The 11,117-nt window shown below is 42.0% G+C and overlaps 1 pseudogene; it reads left to right on the plus strand.

The window, feature by feature from the left end:
* The first annotated feature begins 5,643 nt into the window (after window positions 1-5,643).
* LOC105914959 lies at window positions 5,644-10,489 on the plus strand (annotated as a pseudogene).
* Window positions 10,490-11,117: the final 628 nt, after the last annotated feature.

Raw genomic sequence — 11,117 nt, forward strand, 5'->3', positions numbered from 1 at the left:
GCAGGGCAACGCGTCGAGTACTTTTGTGTACGCCTCTCGACGGAAATTACCCTCCAGAGCTACACTTTGTCAATTATTCCTAAGGTATGTTAACCAACAACCATGGGATTGGTACACCGAATTATAGAGGCTATAGCCATGAGTTTTGTGCACTGAGTTCTGAAAGCTCCGCCAACAGGCTTGGTACATCAAATTTTGGAGGCTACGGCTATGGGTTTGGTGCACTGATTGCTGGAGGCTTGCAACGGCTAGACCATAAGGAGGCACAAATCCTATGCGCGGCAACACGTGCTCTCCTTGCCAAAAAGGCAGAAAAGTCTCAATGACTACTTTACGCGCAATCACGCAGTCTTTTTGTCGCAATGCCGACTACTTATTTTAAATGTGTTCTCTTAGCAGTTGTTAATCTGTTCGAGCAGAGCACACCTCAATTTGTGGAAGCCTCGGATCTTCTGTCATGCCTAAATGCTAGGATGCGAGACAAAGATCTCCGTAGGAGCAGTAACAGTACGCGTACACGAGACAAAGATCTCGTACGCAATGGCAATGGCTAAACAGGGACTGAGAGCCTAAACGTAATAGGCTAACTACTCGAGAAAAATATGGCTGAAACAAGAGCATGACACACAACATTTACATTGCATTCATCACTGAATAAATTGCAGTAGTTTCAATATTCCACAATATGCTACATAATGTATGCATCTCTTTTTTTAGGTCAAGCTTCGGCAACGACTCTCTAGGACGCTCAGCGTACCTCCAATGGCTCCACTAGCTCTCACGCTCGGGGGCTAAGTGCCAATTACTATTCGGAATATCTCCAGTGGCTCAGCTAGTCTCCAAGCTCGTGGGCTAAGCGCCAATAATTACTCGACGTGGCTCCTACGGCTCATCTAACGTATAAGCTCGGGGGCTGGACGCCACAAAACTACTCAGATGATGACTTGTGTGAAGACTAAAGACCCTTGGATTGAGTATTTAATGATTCCAAGGCTTGGGTTGATAAGCTACAGCCAACAGTTGATTTTTTTCAAGGTGAAAGAAGAAGATTCAAGATTTTATGGACACTCGGCCTGACTCTTCGATTCAACCTAAGGCTCGGGGGCTACTCCATATGCAGTGAGACTTCCGCCGCCCACCATATTACATTCAAAAAATGAAGATCACAAAATCAAGATGATCAAGGGCTTGAGCACACCATAGCCTCATGGCAGCTTTGAGGAACTTTTAAGATTCAGCCAAACAAAGGACTTGAAAAGCACCAAAAGTACTCGATGAGGATCTAAAAAGTACTCAAGGCTGCTGCATTCGACTATGAAGCACTCAGGGGCTTGTTGAGGATAGATCCCTAATAACCGCAATGAAGGAAGAAGATGGACTCCTACCAGGATTCCTCTGTAATCCTACTAAGACTCATAACATGTAATCCTATTAGGCCTCCTACCTTGTAATCAATTAGTAATCCCACCCCCTGGAGTTTATAAAGGAGGGCAGGGGTCCTAGATCAGTAGGCGGAGACCTCATAGAACCACAATAGAGGACAAAATCCTCAACACCAAACAACACCCAAGCGTAGGGTGCAATATACAACACCCCAAACAGGACGTAGGGTATTACGCTACTCTGGCGGCTCGAACCTGTATAAATCTGTGTCTTGTGTTCCCGCTTTTACCTTCGAGTTCCAGGTCCGTCGATTCCCCACCAGGCAATCTACTACCTCAAGATACCCCTCGGTAGGTTGCCGGGTATAAAACACCGACAGTATAGGTGCAATAGATAACAATGGAAAAAAGATAAATACTATGGTGTCATTGAGGAGATATGGAAACTGGACTATGGACCTTTGAAAATCCCTCTATTTTGGTGCCAAGGGGTGAAACTTACTGGAGGAGGCGTAACGACAGATAACTGTGGGATGACAATAGAGGACCTCAACAAGATTGGATACAGAGACGAACCATTCATCTTAGCCAATGATGTGACTCAAGTTTTCTACGTGAAGGACATGTCAAGCAAACCAATAAGGAAGGGTGCTAATAAGTCAGATGACCAACCACAACGCCACATAGTTCTTTCAAGGAAAAGAAAAATCGTTAGAGTTAAGGACAAGACTGACATTTTAGGAGATTATGATCAGTTCAATTATCTTCCTCCCTTTTCAGTCGAGGTTGACACAACCATCCTGTTAGCCAAAGAGGACGCTCCATACTTACGCCACAAGCACAACCAAGGGACGTTTGTCAATAAAAAGGTTATTAACGTTCCATTAGATGATGTTGTGTAATGTATTAGCACCATTATGCTGTGTTTTATGGAACAAACTAATGTAATAATGTATTGTAATGATATGTCATGTATCCGTTGGGTTTATTAACAATACTATTTGCAAAAATCTCACCCTATTAAACAAGAATTGGTTTTTGCTTGGTTAAAATATTAAATATTTCGATATTTTGTAGCACCATTAAATATTAAACAATAAATTTACGTACAATTAAACAACTACTTGATTAAGTTATGGTAAACATGTTAAATAACACTACAGACACTATTCTTCTAAATTTTTTCATGGTCAAAATATCTATTTTTTCGAATTTTAAAGTTAACATAAGTATTATGACCATTATAACCTATTAGTAAGTTAAAATTAATAACTTTACCATGTTTGATATTTTACTGCATCTAATATTTTTATAGTGTATATATATCGAATCAACATCAAGCTAACAAATTGTTTTTCCTATTTTTATGAATTTTATTAAATTTACTACATAATAAATTAATACAATAGCAACTGCAAAAGAAAGAAAAATAAAAAGATGTTTAGGCGGAAAATACAATAGTAGGATGCAACCCATTTAGTATCGGGTGGTAGGTTCACCCGGTACTAACGGGGGGATTTCGTTTCGCGCGCGTGCACCCCCCTTTAGTACCGGGTGGTAGCTACACCCGGTACTAAAGAGGAGCCTTTAGTACCGGGTCTTGCCCCCACCTAGTACTAAAGGGCATTAGTACCGGGTGGGCTTCTTGCCCGGTACTAGGGGTTTAAACTGTAGCGCGATCGTCGTCCCCGTCGACTGCCGCCTTTGCCGCCGCCACCCTAGGCTCAAACGTTGACCGTCGCGCAGCCCCAGCCCTTCACCGTGACGCTGGCGTGCCGTCCTCCACTCCTCCACACCAGCTCCTCCCCCGGTTCGATGCCTCCGTCGGCCACTCTGTGCGCCGCCTCCTCCCCCGGCCCGACACCGCCACCGGCCCCCTCCACGCGATTGCACGCGGCGAGCCGCGCGCTCATGTCTTGGCCGCTGACACAAGCCCGCGGGGAGCTGCTGACATCATTTTTTTTCTTTTTTATTTCTACAGTATTAGAAATTAGCTAGAAATTGTTGGAAAAATTGCAGAAAATCCAGTTAATTCTTTCAAAAATTCTTGAAGTAGCTACAAATTATAGAAAATCCTGTTAATTCTTATAAATGTATAAAAATAAGTGAAAATTACTTTGATACTTTTAGAAATTACCAAGTAATTTTATGATGGTGTCATTTACTGGTACAAAGTTCATCAAATAATTCAATTAATTATAGAAATGTGCAATTCACTGTAAATATTTTTGTAGTCAATTATTGTATAAGTGTTTCATTTTTTTTGGTCATTTTCTTGCAATTCACTGTAAACAATTCATTTATCTTATATTAGTCATTTATATTGTAACAAATTGTATAAGTGTAGTCATTTATTGTTTGAAAAATTGTATAAGTTCTAGTCATTCTTAGATTAAATCCTACTATTTCTTAGAATAATTTCTTTTATATTATACGAGTTACAATGGCACGATCAAAGGATGAGCAGGCCCGATTGGATGAGGAATACCTAATGAAGTTGATTGCATAAGGTGCCATGAACGTTCAACCAAATGAAGAGGTTGATCACAACCAAACAGACATGATTACCGAGGAGCAACCAATTACGAATGATGGGAAACAAGGCGAGGTATAGAAATTATTGTATGTAAACATGATTTGAATTCTCTACTTATCAAGATTATTGGGAATTAATGGTTCTTTCATTTTTAAGCCATCTGGATTGAGCAGCAGGCCTAAACGGAAACGAGGCAAGAAGAAGAAGTTAGAGGGCTGTATCATCATCACAGAAATTGATGAATAAAATTGCTCCTTCCAATGCTAAGACTAAATTGGTGAATAAAATTGGGTTTCTTGTTAGAGATAACATCCCAATAAGCTTTCAGAATTGGAAAAGCCCTGCAATCAATGATAGCGTGGTCCCTGATCGTGAGAAGGAAATGATATGGGATCTGATAAAAGAAAACTTCACATTCAAATATGAAGATGAAGCAAAAGTGAAAGATTGGAGCTTGAAGAAGGGTGCAATTGCTTTCCAGATGTACAAGAAGAACCTGAACAAAGACTACATAAAGAAGGGGCTTACACCTGATTTCACCAAGCACTCGAAGTTAAGAGATCACTGGAATTGATTTATGCAGTTCAAGCAGTCGCAAAAGAGCGCTAAGGCAACTCAAACCAATCCGACAATACTCACAAGAAGAAATACTTTCATCGTCTTGGGCCAATAGGTTACAAGAAGGGGATCATGAAATGACAGAGGATGGAAGATGACATAATTGCTAGGGGAATAGTACCGCAGACTCTCGAATGGCCGGAGCGAGCAAAGAATTGGTATTATGCTCATGGCGGCATGCTCAATCCTGAAGATGGATCATTTGTGTTCGGCCAAGAATTAAGAGAAGCAGCTACAAGGCTTGTTGACTTAATAAAGGCAACGGCTACAATCGAGAGAACGATGAGCTGACTATGGCATTAGGTAATCCAGAACACCCTAAACGTTGTCGAGGCAAAGGAGTAAATTCATGGAAGTTTGCACTTCTTGAGCACATTGATTCATACAGAACTCGCTAAAGAAGTAAGGCTGAACACGCACAACAGCTGCGAGAGGTGAAAGAACACGTAGTGTTGACAGAAGCAAGAATGGAGGAAGCAATCGACCAATGTGTGGCTCTAGCTCTTTAGCAAACAAGCAAGTGAACAAACAACTGCAGCATCGAGGGCTAATGTCGACGTAAGCCCCTCTCAACGTCGAAGCAGCATCGCTTCTAGCAAGCCCCAGTTGGAGGATCGTCTAAAATATTTGAGGACAACCAATGCCACCTCGTGGATGACATCACTAGGAGAGCCCCTTGTGAGCTTGTTACTCCTGTGAAAAACAAGCTCATCGTGGTGGCTTATGGTGTGGCTGAATAACCGACACAAGGCCAAACACTTCATGGCGTGGAGATTCCAGCTCGTAGTTACGCCAAAGTTGAGGTGGACTAAGTGGTCAACGGTTGGGATGACCTTGAACTGGAGATCCCTGGAGGTGACGGGGAAAAAGAATATAGGAGAAGCCATACATGGTTGGATTCTATGGCCCAAGCACTACATAAGGATTATGCAGCTTAATCCCCCAACCTTGGGATCATCTCCTCAAGGATCAAGGGCAAGATCACCTACGCCATCTGCAGAGCACCCTCTCCACTACTAGATAGGGATCCTAGCATGAGTCCACCAGCTGACAGGTATCCTATCATGAGTCCACCTTCCCCTATTATAAGCAAGGCTACAAGGAGCTATGACGCCTTCAATTCCACCTACTACAGCTATGAAGAAGCAGAATAAGCCGAAGGAGAAGCAACCAGAGCCCAAGAAACCTTGTGATATGACTGATGCGGAACTCTGCGTAGTAGTGGATGCTGAGGTTAAAGCTCACTTCGCAAAAAAGCCTCCCATGAAGAAAGATCCACCAATTGATAAGGCTAAACTTTGGGCTTTCATCAGAAGCATGGAGAAAAAGGTAGAGAAACCACCGCTATTTGACTATAACCAACAAATAATAAAGGCTTTTCAGAAGAAGAAGAAAAGTGGGTCAACTATTCCGCAGTAACCCAATCCAACCAAATGATTGCCCCACTCAAAGTGCTTTCGGAGTTTGATCAGAACCTGCTTCAATTCGCCAAAGATACAAATCTCACCCCAACTTAACTTCGAGGGGAGGATCACATCCCAAAGCACCCTGGGGCTGCTAAATGGAAATATGAGTTTGGAAAACTACTTTTGTGGCCGCAGTTGGTGGACCGTATTCCAACGAAGATGTACAAATTGCACAAATGGTATATGGAGGCTTCAGCCAATAGTTTATTTGTGCTCAAAGTTCCGATTGGATATCAATATTATTTTCATGGGGAAGACATTATAAATGCGCCGCTAGAGGAACTCTATTACCTTTACAATCAAGATGCGCTTGTGCACTTGACAAGTCACTCATCAGTTCTTACGTTCTGTAAGTCTTTAATGTAATCTAACTTTAAAATCCCCGCTCTAGTCACTATGCGATGTCTTAACTCCTATTCGATTTTGTATCATACAGGATGGAGATTCAAACTTGTCAGAGGAAAGGAAAATATGACGTAGGCTTCATGGACCCCGATGTTGTAAATGAGTCAACTCTAAGAGATAGACCAAATCGAACCTCAAAGAACATATATAAGTTCCTCGACAACAAATATTATAAGAAGTACATACTTCTACTGTACAACTTCAAGTGAGCGTGTTTCCCATCTCTTTTTTTAGAACTAGTAGTTAAACATAAGACTAACTAGCTTTGGCTATGCATATATGTCCATAGTTGATCAAAGCGCGGTCTATGTCATGAACTTTTTGAGGAAACCAAGAGATCAATACAAAACCTCATAGACATTCTGAACAAAGCATGGGCTCGATTCCGTTGACATCATGCAGGTGAATTCAACGAGGAACTTGATTTGAAGCCTAAATTCCCGGTATGTGTTGAATTTTCACATCCCATGATACTTCCTTGAACACAACAAATATTTCATGACTTCTTTTACCATATATATAGTGTTTGAGATAGAAGGCAGGGAATAATTTATGCGGATACTACGTATGTGAGTTCACCCATGGCTTTGTAGATCCGCCGAGTGTGACCGACCATGAATTAAGAGTACGTATATAAAATTCTTAACAATAAATTAGTTCTAATTGTGCAGACCCATTGATCTACGATATAATAACCTTTGCCAATGACACAGATGCTGCATATAAAGGAAGCACTCCTCGACATGGAAAAAATCAGGGCAATTCAAGAACAACTCTGTGGATCTTTTCTGAACGAGGTAGTAAATCCAGCGGGGGAGTTCCATAATAATGGATCAAATCTACATCATCGTCACGACTTAGGTTCAGAATAGTTGATCCGAAATGTTGAACTTGGAAACTTAATGCAATGTAATATTATTCATATGTCTCTCTCTATATATATATAATAGTATCTCAAATGTAATATTATAGATAAATACAACTTTATATATATTTGCATATTAGAACTAGTATACGTAGAGGAAACAAATACAAATACTAATATAGAATAAAGAAAAAAAAGAAAATAAACAAAAAACAGAAAAATAAATAAATTAGTATCGGTTGGGGAAACCAACCAGTACTAAATTAGCTGCAGGCATACGTGACGTGGCAGGCAATGTAGTACCAGTTGATCTCCCCAATCGGTACTAAAGGGAGCTTTAGTACCGAACTAGTAATACTGGTTGCACAACCAGTACTAAAGGGGAGTTTCCGGCTGGTACTGATAGGGCTTTCCTAGCAGTGATGGTTTCCCAGCTGCAGCTCCTCAACACCACCGCAAACAGCCAGCACCTAGCTGCCTAGAACGCTGACCTCCCGTCACACGCACCACCAGGCCACTAGCTCTCTCACTTTTGTCTTTTCATTATTTTGTGGCAAATAGAAAAGAAGAAAACACCTCGCCATGAGGTAAGCCAAATGACGATGCAGATTTTGGTTGATGTCGCATTCGAGAAAATAACCATGCCTATGGCGCGGTCGATGCTTGGTTATATTTTCACCTGCATCATCCATTAGGGTAGGACGGAGAGGTTAGAGGTGCAAAGGAGATGCTACCAGGGAGGAAGCAATATCCACAGAACTCTCCATCCAAGCTTTCGGCTCGACCTTAACCGACCCACCCACAAGGCATGGCCCTAGAAGAACCAACAGCCTCCACGCCCTTGGAGACCATTGGCGCTGGTGTCCAATATGGGCATCTCCGCTGCAAAAAACACAATGCAAGAAATGGGCATCCCAACCATGCACGGCATTGATACAGGAAACTGCCACCGCTCGAGGTAGAGGCCAGGAGTTGCCACTTCTGCAGGGTCCCGAGGTGCAGCCATTGTTGTCGTAGGGTCCCAAGACGCTGCCATGGAGTTGCCACTTCTGCAGGGTCCCGAGGTGCAGCCATTGTTGTCGTAGGGTCCCAAGACGCTGCCATGGCCGAGCCGCAATAGACGACGCGCACGATGGAGGCCCAATGCCAGCAACCCGAGGAGTAGCACCAAGCGATGGTTGAGCAGATGAGGAGCCCTGCCTAGAGCCATGGCTGCCACGAGCAGCCGCTGCCCGATCTGGCTGCCGGCGACCAAGCTAGGCGAGAAGAAGCGAAAGGGTAGGTGCAGAGGGGAAAAGAGCATAAAAACGTGGAGCGCCGCCGCTGTAGCCATCATCGAGATGGTGGCTGTAACAGGTTTGTGTGGAGGGGGCTGGGAGGCGCCGTGCGTCGCCTCCCAATTAGCCTCTCAAAAATGACGCGGGGTTCAGATAACATATAGATTCTGAAACCTCAAGGTACAATGAGCTTTTTGGAGCTCTTTGGGTATCAGAAGGTATCAGATTATTGTAATGAGCTGGACTTAGCACTACTAGAAAAACGACCTTTCATTTCATGCCTTAGTAACCGTAACATTTCGATCCGGTACTAATGCTAACATTAGTACTGTTATGACCCGGTACTAAAGATCCTCGTGGCTTTAGTACCGGGTCATAATACCACCCAATACTAAAAGATCTACTTCAAAAAGAAAGCATATCTAACTCTATCACATGTGTTGTGTAGATGAGATGTTAAAAAAGGCTCGTGCAAGCTTGAAGGTCGTGGGTTTGAATCACACGAATTGCGCATACAAATATTATGCTTTATATTTTCGGCAAAAAACAGTTTTGATACTGGTACTCGAACGCTTTATTACTGGTTATTTGATCTGGTACTAAAGGGGATATGGATCGAGTATTAAAAGCCATCTCTCCAGCTACGTAGTTTCAACAGTTTGGGACTACATTTCCCTTATTGTAGAAAATGGAACAGATCATTCTTGGCTTTCTATTATAGTATGTATAGCCATGCTAACATGTATATGTATTGTACTTATACTCCAAGTCATTGGCTATACATGAGAGGTCACCCCTCAAGGGTGTGTGGTGTTTCCCTATTCCTCTATTCTTCTACATTGTATTTCGAGACCGGGCATTAGCTTTTTAGTCGCAAAGACATTTTTTCCACAGTATATATGTTCTTGTCAGGGCCGTAGCTGCTACACTGTTTTCGTGTAAAATCACACTCTAGTTTCTCCTAATGAAATGCGTGCCATGCAAGTTCTTCGTGAAAAATGTTGAGTAATGCCTCTCCAATCTTTCTGCAGGATGCATAATAACTAGTAACTATTAAGTGGCAGTAAATTGTTGTTGTTTGGCACAAGGATCAGCCGTCACTAGTTGAAGTTATGGAAATCTTCACTGGGGCGATGAGCACTCTACTTGCCAAGCTGACCACGCTGTTGACAGATGAATACAAGCTTCAGAGACACCTTAGAGGCGAGATCATGTTCCTGAAAGCGGAGCTTGAGAGTATGCAAGCTGCTCTTGAAAAGGTGTCAGATGTTCCAGTATCTGAAAACCAGGTTAGGATCTGGGCAAGGGATGTGAGAGAACTGTCATACGACATTGAGGATAGTATTGACAAATTCATGGTGCGCATTGACAGCAATCCATTCGCACAGCCACATGGATTCAGGGGGTTCATTGATAGGAGTTTGAAATTGTTGACGACTGCTCACGCTCGCCGTAGGATTGCCACAGACATCATAGGCATCAAGGCTCTTGTCAGTGAGGTGGCTTCAAGGCGCGAAAGATACAATATTGACAATATCTCTTCTCGCCATTGTAACAATTGATGCCCGTTTAGTTGGTATCTTAAGACTCTAAGAAACTTGTTGGCATTAGTGGCCCACGGGAAGAGTTAAAGCTGCTGATGGAACCAGGGCCCACTTCGACGTATGGCCTTAAAGGTGATCTCTGTTGTAAGAGTTGGTGGTTTGGGTAAGACAACACTCGCAAATGCTGTGTATCAGCAGCTTAGGGGAAAGTTCGACTGCCATGCTTTTATTTCAGTGTCTCTTAGTCCTCATTTGAAAAAGATTATGAGCAGCATACTCCGTCAAGTTAGTGAACAACACCATTGCAGCATAGAAACATGGCCTGTTGAGGAAATTATTGAAAAAATCAGAAAATTCCTTGAGGATAAGAGGTACACAAATCATAAAATTGTTTAATTTGAAGTACAGTTAAATTTTCTGGTACGCAGGTGCAATTTAAGTTTTGTTATATAGGGTAAAGTAAATAAGGTTACTAAAATAAACAATGTTTAGCTTTATTCATTATTTCAGCATATTAAGAATAATTGATTTCTTGAAATAACCCAACACATAGATTTGGTTCTACCCAAACTTTTTGTGATGGTTTTTTTATCTTACTTACCACAGATACATTATTATATTTGATGATATATGGGACATTTCATCATGGAAACATATCAAGTGTGCATTAGTTGACAACAACTGCAGCAGAAGAATAATTACAACAACCCGTGTATTTGATGTTGCATTGTGCTGCTCAGAGATCGATGGTACCATGTATAAACTAAAGCCTCTTTCTGAATATTATTAAAAGAACTAGTTCTTTCAAAGAATATTTGGTTGGTTGTCGCACGGAACTGAATGAAATATCTGGAAAAACTTTAAAGAAGTGTGGTGGAGTACCATTAGCCATCAACACTATAGCAAGCTTGTTAGCAAGAAAACCAAGAAATGTCAATCAGTGGTACAATATCCACAATTCTATTGGTACCGGACTGGACAAAAGCCCTGGTGTGGAGAATATGGGGAATGTATTATCTATTAG

This window comes from Setaria italica, chromosome VIII (assembly GCF_000263155.2).
Source record: "Setaria italica strain Yugu1 chromosome VIII, Setaria_italica_v2.0, whole genome shotgun sequence".
NCBI lineage: Eukaryota > Viridiplantae > Streptophyta > Magnoliopsida > Poales > Poaceae > Setaria > Setaria italica.